A 13,223-nucleotide genomic window follows, 5' to 3' on the forward strand; every position below is an offset into this window, starting at 1 on the left:
CTCCTGCTCTCTGGCTGACTACTTCTGGCTAATGTTTTTACAACTCTCTCTCTCTCTCAATTCAATTTCAATTTATGCCATAAAAAGGAACATAAAATTCGACATACCAATTAGGATCTGGTCAAAAAAATACTTGAATCAGTTATAGAACCCATTCATTGTTTGGTGTTTTACATTTGTACACTGAGAATATTTTTGCAGAATTCTGCATGCAGTCTCAATTTGGTGTTTGTCCCATTTTGTGAATTCTTGGTTGGTGAGCGGACCCCAGACCTCACAACCATAAAGGGCAATGGGTTCTGAAACCGATTCAAGTTTTTTTTAGCCAGATCCTAATTGGTATGTCGAATTTTATGTTCCTTTTGATGGCATTGAAGGCCCTTCTTGCCTTGTCTCACACCTCGTTCACAGCTCTCTCTCTCTCTCTCTCTCTCTCTCTCTCTCTCTCTCTCTCCCCCTCTCTCTCTCTCTCTCTCTCTCTCTCTCTCTCTCTCCCTCTCTCTCTCTCTCTCTCTCTCTCTCTCTCTCTCTCTCTCTCAATTCAATTCAATTCAATTCAATTTAAGGGGCTTAATCGGCTTGAGAAACATTTGTTTACATTGCCAAAGCAAGTAAAATAGATAATAAACAAAAGTGAAATTAATTAATTAATTAAATTAATTAAAACATGAACAGTAAACATTACACTTACAAAAGTTGTTTAAAATGTTTCAAATGTTATATTATGTCTATATACAGCGTTGTAATGATGTGCAAATAGTTCAAGTACAAAAAGGGATATACATAAACATAAATATAGGTTGTATTTACAATGGTGTTTGTTCTTCACCGGTTGCCTTTTAATCTTGCTATGATGGCACACAGTGGAATTTCACACAATAGATATGGGAGTTTATCAAAATTGGATTTGTTTTTGAATTCTTTGTGAGTCTGTGTAATCTGAGCGATATATGTGTCTCTAATATGGTCATACATTTGGCAGGAGGTTAGGAAGTCCACCTAATGTCCACCTAATTTTGTGGGAAGTCTGCACATAGCCTGTCTTCCCTTGAGAGCCAGGTCTGCCTTCGGCGGCCTTTCTCAATAGCAAGGCTATGCTCACTGAGTCTGTACATAGTCAACGGGTTCCTTAATTTTGGGTCAGTCACAGTGGTCAGGTATTCTGCCACTGTGTACTCTCTGTTTAGGGCTAAATAGCATTCTAGTCTGATCTGTTTTTTTGTAAATTCTTTCCAATGTGTCAAGTAATTATCTTTTTGTTTTCTCATGATTTGATTGGATCTAATTGTGTTGCTGTCCTGGGGCTCTGTGTGGGTCTGTTTGTGTTTGTGAACAGAGCCCCAGGACACACTTAGGGGACTCTTCCCCAGGTGCATCTCTCTGTAGGTGATGGCTTTGATATGGAAGGTTTGGGAATGACTTCTTTTCAGGTGGTTGTAGAATTTGTAGAATTTAACGTCTCTTTTCTGGATTTCGATAATTAGAGGGTATCGGCCTAATTTATGCCTTATTTGGTGTTTTACATTGTACACGGAGGATACCCCCCCCCCCCCCCCCCTGTCTCGCTATGTCTGCACATTGACCCTGGCTTCTTTGGCTCATGGTGGGCTTGTGTTTGGGTTTTATGTCCTAGTAGTTATCAGTAAAAAGGAGCAGTGGTTAAGATTAGCTATAGTAAAAAAAACTCAGTTGGCAAAGTGCCCCTGTAGATCTACTCTAAGCCCTTAGATCGCATTATCTACTAAGCTAACATATGGAATTGTTTTAAGATGGTCATAAAATTGATAATTCAGGCATTTGATTTGGAATTTTAGGACCCCTGTAGGTATAAACAAATATATATTTAAAAAAATGATTTGATGAAACATTGAATATCTGCCTTTATTGCTGTACCCCATATAAACACATTGAATAACACATTCATAGAAGGCAAAATAGAAAGTCAAAAAAATAAATAATAAGCCACAAGGTTTTGAAGTGTCTGTCCTATATCTGAAAGATAAGAAAATATTTAATGTTTTGTCACATTATTTTTGGCACATTTGACCCCCTATGCACTTTTTGTCATTTCTACAGCCCAGTACAGGGTTAAATTCAGATGACTCCCCTGAAGCGCAAACTTTATATCTCGGCTGACAGTGGAAAGAGGGGATTGTGCTGTATCCACTACAAGGTCTCCAGCATAAACACACAGGTAGCTAGCTATACAATATTCAAAATGACATAGGGGGCTATAAAGACTGGTTCAGTTCAGTTCAATATTCATGACACACACACACTAAACACAAACACACACACACACACACACACTGTGGGAGCCGCTGGAAGCAATACTTCGCATTATATTAATCTGCCGTATAATTTCTGATGGATGCTTTTAATACAGTTTTCAACAGGCCTATCAATGAAAACCTGCAAAGAATCCATATAATTTCTTTATATGATATCTCCCTCACTAAAATTTAGAGCCAGAGGGAAAATTAAACCAGTCAGTCTTGCAATATTCTTTTCCAGAGGAAAGCAATAAACATTGAATATAATAAGGTTCAACTTGTTAATTTTAAACTGGCAGTTGCTGAAACAGCCAGTTGCTGATACAGTATATTTGGCAATGACTCAATACTCTTATTTCAACATACAGTACCAGCCAAACGTTTGGACACACCGACTCATTCAAGGGTTTTTCTTTATTTGTGCCATTTTCTTAGTGAAGACATCGAAACTATGAAATAGCACACATGGAATCATGTAGTAACCAAGCAAGTGTTTTATATTTGAAAATCTTCAAAGTAGCCACCCTTTGCCTTGATGACAGATTTGCACACTCTTGGCATTCTCTCAACCAGCTTCGCGAGGTAGTCACCTGGAATGCATTTCAATAAACAGGTGTGCCTTGTTACAGTTTTTCCCAGTCGCTTTGGTGCATTTCTTAGATCAAAAGTGAAATTCTTGATACTACTTGTACAAACTCCAAATCATCTAGTCACTTGTGCACATCATTAAAGCAATGTCTTATTCCTTTGAACAAATTGCAATTGATAATGTACAAGTGTCAGCTTTTTTTCCACATTATCAATTGCTCATGTAATGTTGATCAAAATATAGTAGATGGTTCTCTGTTGAATAGTCTTACCCCTCAAAACATCTAGGCATTAGGTCCTTGCATAAGCCATTACATGCAAAATTGTTGAACTATTTGTCATAAACTGTCAAGCATAGTTTTACACATTTCTATTGGACCTTTTGTACAAAAACGTGAATTGATGAATCGTGCAGGTGAAATTGACCCTCACTCATGAAGGAATGTAAAGTGTTAGTTACACCAACAATCAACCAGTTGTCTAAATTGCTCAAAGGTATATCTCATGAAGAATCAATTGGCAAGCATATATAGACAGACCACAACACAGAGTTGCAATTTTCCAATAATGGATGGACCAGGAAACGAACAGGGTCAACAGCCAAAAGGAGGAAGAAGAGGAGCAAGGCTGCGTGGTGGAAGGCAAAACAGAGGAAGAGGCAGAAGAGGACATAGGCGCATATCTGATGACATAAGGGCCACTGTTGTAGACCATGTTGTCAATCATGGCCTTACAATGGCTGAGGCGGGTCGAAGGGTCCAGCCGAATATTGGGAGATCAACTGTGTCCTCAATTGTTCAAACGTTTCGAAGAGAGAACAGGTATGTCCACCAATGTACAGTGCACTGTTACTGTATATAAGCAGTATACTGTATACTTCCTACAGGCTTCATATTACAGTAGTCCACTTGTATTTCACAGCATACAGAAATATACTCTATACAGATACATACTGTTACGGTGCGTGAATGAGGACCCAAAAGCGAATCAACTTAAACAGAGCTTCTTTAATTACCAAACATAGGTAGGCTCAGATGGACCGGCAGATTCCGACAGGACAGGACAAGGTTACAGCAAACATGACGACAGTCTGGTTCAGGCATGAATGACACAAACAAACAAGAATCCGACAAGGACAGGAGCAGAAACAGAGAGAGATATTGGGACCTAATCAGAGGGAAAAAGGGAACAGGTGGGGAACGGGGTGAATGGGTAGTTAGAGGAGACAAGGGACAGCTGGGGGAAAGCGGGGGAGAAAAGGTAACCTAACACGACCAGCAGAGGGAGACAGGGTGAAGGGAAAGGACAGAGACAAGACAACATGACAGTACATGACAGTACCCCCCCACTCACCGAGCGCCTCCTGGCGCACTCGAGGAGGAAACCTGGCGGCAACGGAGGAAATCATCAATCAGCGCACGGTCCAGCACGTCCCGAGAGGGAACCCAACTCCTCTCCTCAGGACCGTACCCCTCCCAGTCAACTAGGTACTGATGACCACGGCCCCGAGGACGCATGTCCAAGATTTTACGGACCCTGTAGATAGGTGCGCCCTCGACAAGGATGGGGGGGGGGGGGGGGAAGACGAGCGGGGGCGCGAAGAACGGGCTTAACACAGGAGACATGGAAGACCGGGTGGACGCGACGAAGATATCGCGGAAGAAGAAGTCGCACTGCAACAGGATTAATGACCTGAGAGATACGGAATGGACCAATGAACCGCGGGGTCAACTTGCGAGAAGCCGTCTTAAGGGGAAGGTTCTGAGTGGAGAGCCAAACTCTCTGACCGCGACAATATCTAGGGCTCTTAGTTCTACGCTTATTAGCAGCTCTCACAGTCTGCGCCCTATAACGGCAAAGTGCAGACCTGACCCTCTTCCAGGTGCGCTCGCAACGTTGGACAAAAGCCTGAGCGGAGGGGACGCTGGACTCGGCGAACTGAGATGAGAACAACGGAGGCTGGTACCCGAGGCTACTCTGAAAAGGAGATAGCCCGGTCGCAGACGAAGGAAGCGAGTTGTGGGCGTATTCTGCCCAGGGGAGCTGTTCTGACCAAGACGCAGGGTTGCGAAAAGAAAGACTGCGTAAGATGCGACCAATAGTCTGATTGGCCCGTTCTGCTTGACCGTTAGACTGGGGGTGAAAGCCGGAAGAGAGACTGACGGAAGCCCCAATCAAACGGCAAAACTCCCTCCAAAATTGAGACGTGAATTGCGGACCTCTGTCCGAAACGACGTCTGACGGAAGGCCATGAATTCTGAAAACATTCTCGATGATGATTTGTGCCGTCTCTTTAGCAGAAGGAAGCTTAGCAAGGGGAATGAAATGAGCCGCCTTAGAGAACCTATCGACAACCGTAAGAATAACAGTCTTCCCCGCTGACGAAGGCAGTCCGGTGACAAAATCTAAGGCGATGTGAGACCACGGTCGAGAGGGAATAGGAAGCGGCCTGAGACGGCCGGCAGGAGGAGAGTTACCGGACTTAGTCTGCGCGCAGACCGAACAAGCAGCCACGAAACGACGCGTGTCATGCTCCCGGGTGGGCCACCAGAAACGCTGGCGAATGGAAGCAAGCGTACCCCGAACGCCAGGGTGGCCGGCTAACTTGGCAGAGTGAGCCCACTGAAGAACGGCCAGACGAGTAGGAACGGGAACGAAAAGAAGGTTCCTAGGACAAGCGCGCGGCGACGGAGTTTGAGTGAGTGCTTGCTTTACCTGCCTCTCAATTCCCCAGACAGTCAACCCGACAACACGCCCCTCAGGGAGAATCCCCTCGGGGTCAGTGGAGGCTACTGAAGAACTGAAGAGACGAGACAACGCATCAGGCTTGGTGTTCTTAGAGCCCGGACGATAAGAAATCACGAACTCGAAACGAGCGAAAAACAGCGCCCAACGCGCCTGACGCGCATTAAGTCGTTTGGCAGAACGGATGTACTCAAGGTTCCTATGGTCAGTCCAAACGACAAAAGGAACGGTCGCCCCCTCCAACCACTGTCGCCATTCGCCTAGGGCTAACCGGATGGCGAGCAGTTCGCGGTTACCCACATCATAGTTACGTTCCGACGGCGACAGGCGATGAGAAAAATACGCGCATGGGTGGACCTTGTCGTCAGAGAGGGAGCGCTGAGAAAGGATGGCTCCCACTCCCACCTCTGACGCGTCAACCTCGACAACGAACTGTCTAGAGACGTCAGGTGTAACAAGGATAGGAGCGGATGTAAAACGATTCTTGAGGAGATCAAAAGCTCCCTGGGCGGAAACGGACCACTTAAAGCACGTCTTGACAGAAGTAAGGGCTGTGAGAGGAGCTGCCACCTGACCGAAATTACGGATGAAACGACGATAGAAGTTCGCGAAGCCGAGAAAGCGCTGCAGCTCGACGCGTGACTTAGGGACGGGCCAATCAATGACAGCTTGGACCTTAGCGGGATCCATCTTAATGCCTTCAGCGGAAATAACAGAACCGAGAAATGTGACGGAGGAGGCATGAAAAGTGCACTTCTCAGCCTTCACAAAAAGACAATTCTCTAAAAGGCGCTGGAGGACACGTCGAACGTGCTGAACATGAATCTGGAGTGACGGTGAAAAAATCAGGATATCGTCAAGGTAAACGAAAACAAAGATGTTCAGCATGTCTCTCAGGACATCATTGACTAATGCCTGAAAGACAGCTGGAGCGTTAGCGAGGCCGAAAGGAAGAACCCGGTATTCAAAGTGCCCTAACGGAGTGTTAAACGCCGTCTTCCACTCGTCCCCCTCCCTGATGCGCACGAGATGGTAAGCGTTACGAAGGTCCAACTTAGTGAAAAACCTGGCTCCCTGCAGGATCTCGAAGGCTGAAGACATAAGAGGAAGCGGATAACGATTCTTCACTGTTATGTCATTCAGCCCTCGATAATCTACGCAGAGACCCGTCCTTCTTCTTCACAAAAAAAAACCCCGCTCCGGCGGGAGAGGATGAGGGGACTATGGTACCGGCGTCAAGAGCTACAGACAAATAATCTTCGAGAGCCTTACGTTCGGGAGCCGACAGAGAGTATAGTCTACCCCGGGGGGGGGTGGTTCCCGGAAGGAGATCAATACTACAATCATACGACCGGTGTGGAGGAAGAGAGGTGGCCCTGGACCGACTGAACACCGTGCGCAGATCGTGATATTCCTCCGGCACCCCTGTCAAATCACCAGGCTCCTCCTGTGAAGAAGAGACAGAGGAAACAGGAGGGATAGCAGACATTAAACATTTCACATGACAAGAGACGTTCCAGGAGAGGATAGAATTACTAGACCAATTAATGGAAGGATTATGACAAACTAGCCAGGGATGGCCCAAAACAACAGGTGTAAAAGGTGAACGAAAAATTAAAAAAGAAATGGTTTCACTATGATTACCAGAAACAGTGAGGGTTAAAGGTAGCGTCTCACGCTGAATCCTGGGGAGAGGACTACCATCCAGGGCGAACAAGGCCGTGGGCTCCTTTAACTGTCTGAGAGGAATGTCATGTTCCCGAGCCCAGGTCTCGTCCATAAAACAGCCCTCCGCCCCAGAGTCTATTAAGGCACTGCAGGAAGCTGACGAACCGGTCCAGCGTAGATGGACCGACAAGGTAGTGCAGGATCTTGAAGGAGAGACAGGAGTAGTAGCGCTCACCAGTAGCCCTCCGCTTACTGACGAGCTCTGGCCTTTTACTGGACATGAAGTGACAAAATGACCAGCGGAACCGCAATAGAGACAGAGGCGGTTGGTGATTCTCCGTTCCCTCTCCTCAGTCGAGATGCGGATACCTCCCACCTGCATGGACTCAGCACCCGAGCCGGCAGAGGAAGATGGTAGTGATGCGGAGAGGGAGGCGACGGAGAGCGCGAGCTCCTTTCCACGAGCTCGGTGACGAAGATCAACCCGTCGCTCAATGCGAATAGCGAGTTCAATCAAGGAATCCACGCTGGAAGGAACCTCCCGGGAGAGAATCTCATCCTTTACCTCTGCGCGGAAACCCTCCAGAAGACGAGCGAGCAAGGCCGGCTCGTTCCAGCCACTGGAGACAGCAAGAGTGCGAAACTCAATAGAGTAGTCTGTTATGGATCGATTGCCTTGACATAGGGAAGACAGGGCCCTGGAAGCCTCCTCCCCAAAAACAGATCGATCAAAAACCCGTATCATCTCCTCCTTAAAGTCTTGATACTGGTTAGTACACTCAGCCCTTGCCTCCCAGATTGCCGTGCCCCACTCACGAGCCCGTCCAATAAGGAGAGATATGACATAGGCGACACGAGCAGTGCTCCTGGAGTAAGTGTTGGGCTGGAGAGAAAACACAATATCACACTGGGTGAGGAACGAGCGGCATTCAGTGGGCTCCCCAGAGTAACACGGCGGGTTATTGATTCTGGGCTCCGGAGATTCGAAAGCCCTGGAAGTGGCCGGTGGATCGAGGCGGAGATGGTGAACCTGTTCTGTGAGGTTGGAGACTTGGGTGGCCAGGGTCTCAACGGCATGTCGAGCAGCAGACAATTCCTGCTTGTGTCTGCCTAGCATCGCTCCCTGGATCTCGACGGCTGAGTGGAGAGGATCCGAAGTCGCTGGGTCCATTCTTGGTCGGATTCTTCTGTTACGGTGCGTGAATGAGGACCCAAAAGCGAATCAACTTAAACAGAGCTTCTTTAATTACCAAACATAGGTAGGCTCAGATGGACCGGCAGATTCCGACAGGACAGGACAAGGTTACAGCAAACATGACGACAGTCTGGTTCAGGCATGAATGACACAAACAAACAAGAATCCGACAAGGACAGGAGCAGAAACAGAGAGAGATATTGGGACCTAATCAGAGGGAAAAAGGGAACAGGTGGGGAACGGGGTGAATGGGTAGTTAGAGGAGACAAGGGACAGCTGGGGGAAAGCGGGGGAGAAAAGGTAACCTAACACGACCAGCAGAGGGAGACAGGGTGAAGGGAAAGGACAGAGACAAGACAACATGACAGTACATGACACATACTGCACCTGACATGCACCCACCTGTATGTTTTACAGTAAAATGTGTGTTCGCATAGTTTTTGTCTATGTGAAAGTGTGCGATGCATCACTGCATTTTTCCCCACATAGGACTGCAAGATTACCTCAAACCAGTGGCAGAGGACACCTTTTCACACCTCAACAGGAGGAGGCTACTTGCACCATGGTCCGAGCAAACAATGCCATGAGACTCAGGGAAATACAAAGGACCATTATAGAAGACAACGATGTCTTTGAAAACATCCATACGGTTAGCATCTCAACCATCGACAGGGTGCTGCATAGAAACCAGATGAGTATGAAACAGCTGTACCGTGTACCATTCCAAAGGAATAAGGACAGAGTTAAGGAGCTATGGTACCAGTATGTACAGGTAAAACATATATCTATGTAATTACTTTACAGCAACATTTTATAGTGATACATAGTACAGTAAGCATAAACTACACACATTTCCATTGCTGTGGAAGGAACATGCAATATATGTACATTTTATGTCACTCTTCCTTACCAAAACAAATTCAACTGTGTGTTCTGGGATATAGAGTATAATGGAGTTGGAATCAAGTGAACCCTCTCACAACTTTGTATATGTGGATGAGGCTGGCTTCAACCTGACCAAATGCAGAAGGCGGGGTCGGAATATCATCGGTCACAGAGCTACTGTGGATTTGCCAGGCCAACGGGGAGGAAATATCACCTTTTCTTCCCAAGATGGCATAGCAGTTCAGACGTATTTTTGTCCTCGTCCTGTCGTGTATATAAATATATAGATATATTTACAACTTTTTTTTCACATACATTTTTAATTTTCCAAAAACTCATCTTCAGAACACTCTCCTGCAATCCGCTTCACCAATTTATATTTATATAAAAAAGTATTATTTACCTCAGATCTGTAATCCTCCGAGAGGCTAGCCAGAAATTAGCCAGAAGCTAGCCGGGAGCTAGCCAGAAGCTGGTCCAGAAGCTACTCTGAAGCTGGTTCAGAAGCTAGTTAGCTTATTTACTGGCTAATCGTTAGTACTCAGCTAACCACGGTTTGTGGTCATCGGCTGTCCTTTGGCTCGAGAATCTATCGCCAGTTTTGTACGGCGCGGTGCAGCGCAGCGCGGCTCGGAACGGAACATACCGGATTTCGGCCGCTGGCTCTGGACATCCATACCTGGATCTCACAGCTAGCTAGCTGCTATCTGTGTGACTATCGGCTTTCGTCGATTCCGGAGCTAACATCAATTGTTCCGGGGCTAGCCAGCTGAAGAGTTCCATCAATCACTCCTGGGCTGCAGTCACCTATCCGGACCCGTTTTGCTGCCTACGCAGAGCCCCACCGGGCCTTCACAGTCGGACTGCCGACGTTGTCTACCCGAGGGAATTGTCCGGCTGGCTCCTCCGGCGCAACGTTGCCTGGGCGCCCATCTGCGGCCTGCTAGCCGTTGGCTATCTTATCGGCTGCTATCTGAATAGACAATCGGACAATTTTTATTTTATTTTATTTTTATTTATTTATTTATTTTTATTCTTGGGCCTCTATAACTATATCTATTGTTTTTATTTTTGTTGTGTGATTTGGATTAATCCCCTCTACCACACGGAAACCCACTAATCTACTGACGGAACGCAAGAGTTGGCTAATAACAGACCTCCATTCTATGCTAGCTTGCTCCTATGCTAGCTTGCTACCGATTTAGCTGTCTAAATCGCCGTGACCCCCAACCAACCTCTCCACTCACTGGACCCTTTTGATCACTCGACTGAGCATGCCTCTCCTTAATGTCAATATGCCTTGTCCATTGCTGTTCTGGTTAGTGTTTATTGGCTTATTTCACTGTAGAGCCTCTAGTCCTGCTCATTATACCTTATCCAACCTTTCAGTTCTACCACCCACACATGCAATGACATCTCCTGGTTTCAATGATGTTTCTAGAGACAATATCTCTCTCTTCATCACTCAATACCTAGGTTTACCTCCACTGTATTCACATCCTACCTTACCTTTGTCTGTACATTATACCTTGATGCTATTTTATCGCCCCCAGAAACCTCCTTTTACTCTCTGTTCCAGACGTTCTAAACGACCAATTCTTATTGCTTTTAGCCGCACCCTTATTCTACTCCTACTCTGTTCCTCTGGCGATGTAGAGGTGAATCCAGGCCCTGCAGTGCCTAGCTCCACTCCTATTCCCCAGGCGCTCTCTTTTGACGACTTCTGTAACCGTAATAGCCTTGGTTTCATGCATGTTAACATTAGAAGCCTCCTCCCTAAGTTTGTTCTATTCACTGCTTTAGCACACTCTGCCAACCCGGATGTTCTAGCTGTGTCTGAATCCTGGCTTAGGAAGACCACCAAAAATTCAGACATTTTAATTCCAAACTACAACATTTTCAGACAAGATAGAACTGCCAAAGGGGGCGGTGTTGCAATCTACTGCAAAGATAGCCTGCAGAGTTCTGTCCTACTATCCAGGTCTGTACCCAAACAATTTGAACTTCTACTTTTAAAAATCCACCTCTCTAAAAACAAGTCTCTCACCGTTGCCGCCTGCTATAGACCACCCTCTGCCCCCAGCTGTGCTCTGGACACCATATGTGAACTGATTGCCCCCCATCTATCTTCAGAGCTTGTGCTGCTAGGCGACCTAAACTGGAACATGCTTAACACCCCAGCCATCCTACAATCTAAACTTGATGCCCTCAACCTCACACAAATTATCAATGAACCTACCAGGTACCTCCCCAAAGCCTTAAACACGGGCACCCTCATAGATATCATCCTAACCAACTTGCCCTCTAAATACACCTCTGCTGTTTTCAACCAAGATCTCAGCGATCACTGCCTCATTGCCTGCATCCGTAATCGGTCAGCGGTCAAACGACCTCCACTCATCACTGTAAAACGCTCCCTGAAACACTTCAGCGAGCAGGCCTTTCTAATCGACCTGGCCGGGGTATCCTGGAAGGATATTGATCTCATCCCGTCAGTAGAGGATGCCTGGATATTTTTTAAAAATGCCTTCCTAACCATCTTAAATAAACATGCCCCATTCAAGAAATTTAGAACCAGGAACAGATATAGCCCTTGGTTCTCCCCAGACCTAACTGCCCTTAACCAACACAAAAACATCCTATGGCGTTCTGCATTAGCATCGAACAGCCCCCGTGATATGCAGCTGTTCAGGGAAGCTAGAAACCATTATACACAGGCAGTTAGAAAAGCCAAGGCTAGCTTTTTCAAGCAGAAATTTGCTTCCTGCAACACTAACTCAAAAAAGTTCTGGGACACTGTAAAGTCCATGGAGAATAAGAACACCTCCTCCCAGCTGCCCACTGCACTGAAGATAGGAAACACTGTCACCACTGATAAATCCACCATAATTGAGAATTTCAATAAGCATTTTTCTACGGCTGGCCATGCTTTCCACCTGGCTACTCCTACCCCGGTCAACAGCACTGCACCCCCCACAACAACTCGCCCAAGCCTTCCCCATTTCTCCTTCTCCCAAATCTGCTCAGCTGATGTTCTGAATGAGCTGCAAAATCTGGACCCCTACAAATCAGCCGGGCTAGACAATCTGGACCCTTTCTTTCTAAAATTATCTGCCAAAATTGTTGCCACCCCTATTACTAGCCTGTTCAACCTCTCTTTCGTGTCGTCTGAGATTCCCAAAGATTGGAAAGCAGCTGCGGTCATCCCCCTCTTCAAAGGGGGTGACACTCTTGACCCAAACTGCTACAGACCTATATCTATCCTACCATGCCTTTCTAAGGTCTTCGAAAGCCAAGTCAACAAACAGATTACCGACCATTTCGAATCTCACCATACCTTCTCTGCTATGCAATCTGGTTTCAGAGCTGGTCATGGGTGCACCTCAGCCACTCTCAAGGTCCTAAATGATATCTTAACCGCCATCGATAAGAAACATTACTGTGCAGCCGTATTCATTGATCTGGCCAAGGCTTTCGACTCTGTCAATCACCACATCCTCATCGGCAGACTCGACAGCCTTGGTTTCTCAAATGATTGCCTCGCCTGGTTCACCAACTACTTCTCTGATAGAGTTCAGTGTGTCAAATCGGAGGGTTCTGACTTAGAATACGTGGACAACTACAAATACTTAGGTGTCTGGTTAGACTGTAAACTCTCCTTCCAGACCCATATCAAACATCTCCAATCCAAAGTTAAATCTAGAATTGGCTTCCTATTTCGCAACAAAGCATCCTTCACTCATGCTGCCAAACATACCCTTGTAAAACTGACCATCCTACCAATCCTCGACTTTGGCGATGTCATTTACAAAATAGCCTCCAATACCCTACTCAACAAATTGGATGCAGTCTATCACAGTGCAATCCGT

The sequence above is a fragment of the Oncorhynchus mykiss genome, chromosome 12 (assembly GCF_057628025.1).
Source record: "Oncorhynchus mykiss isolate SJ-2025 chromosome 12, ASM5762802v1, whole genome shotgun sequence".
In the NCBI taxonomy this organism is placed as follows: Eukaryota; Metazoa; Chordata; class Actinopteri; order Salmoniformes; family Salmonidae; genus Oncorhynchus; species Oncorhynchus mykiss.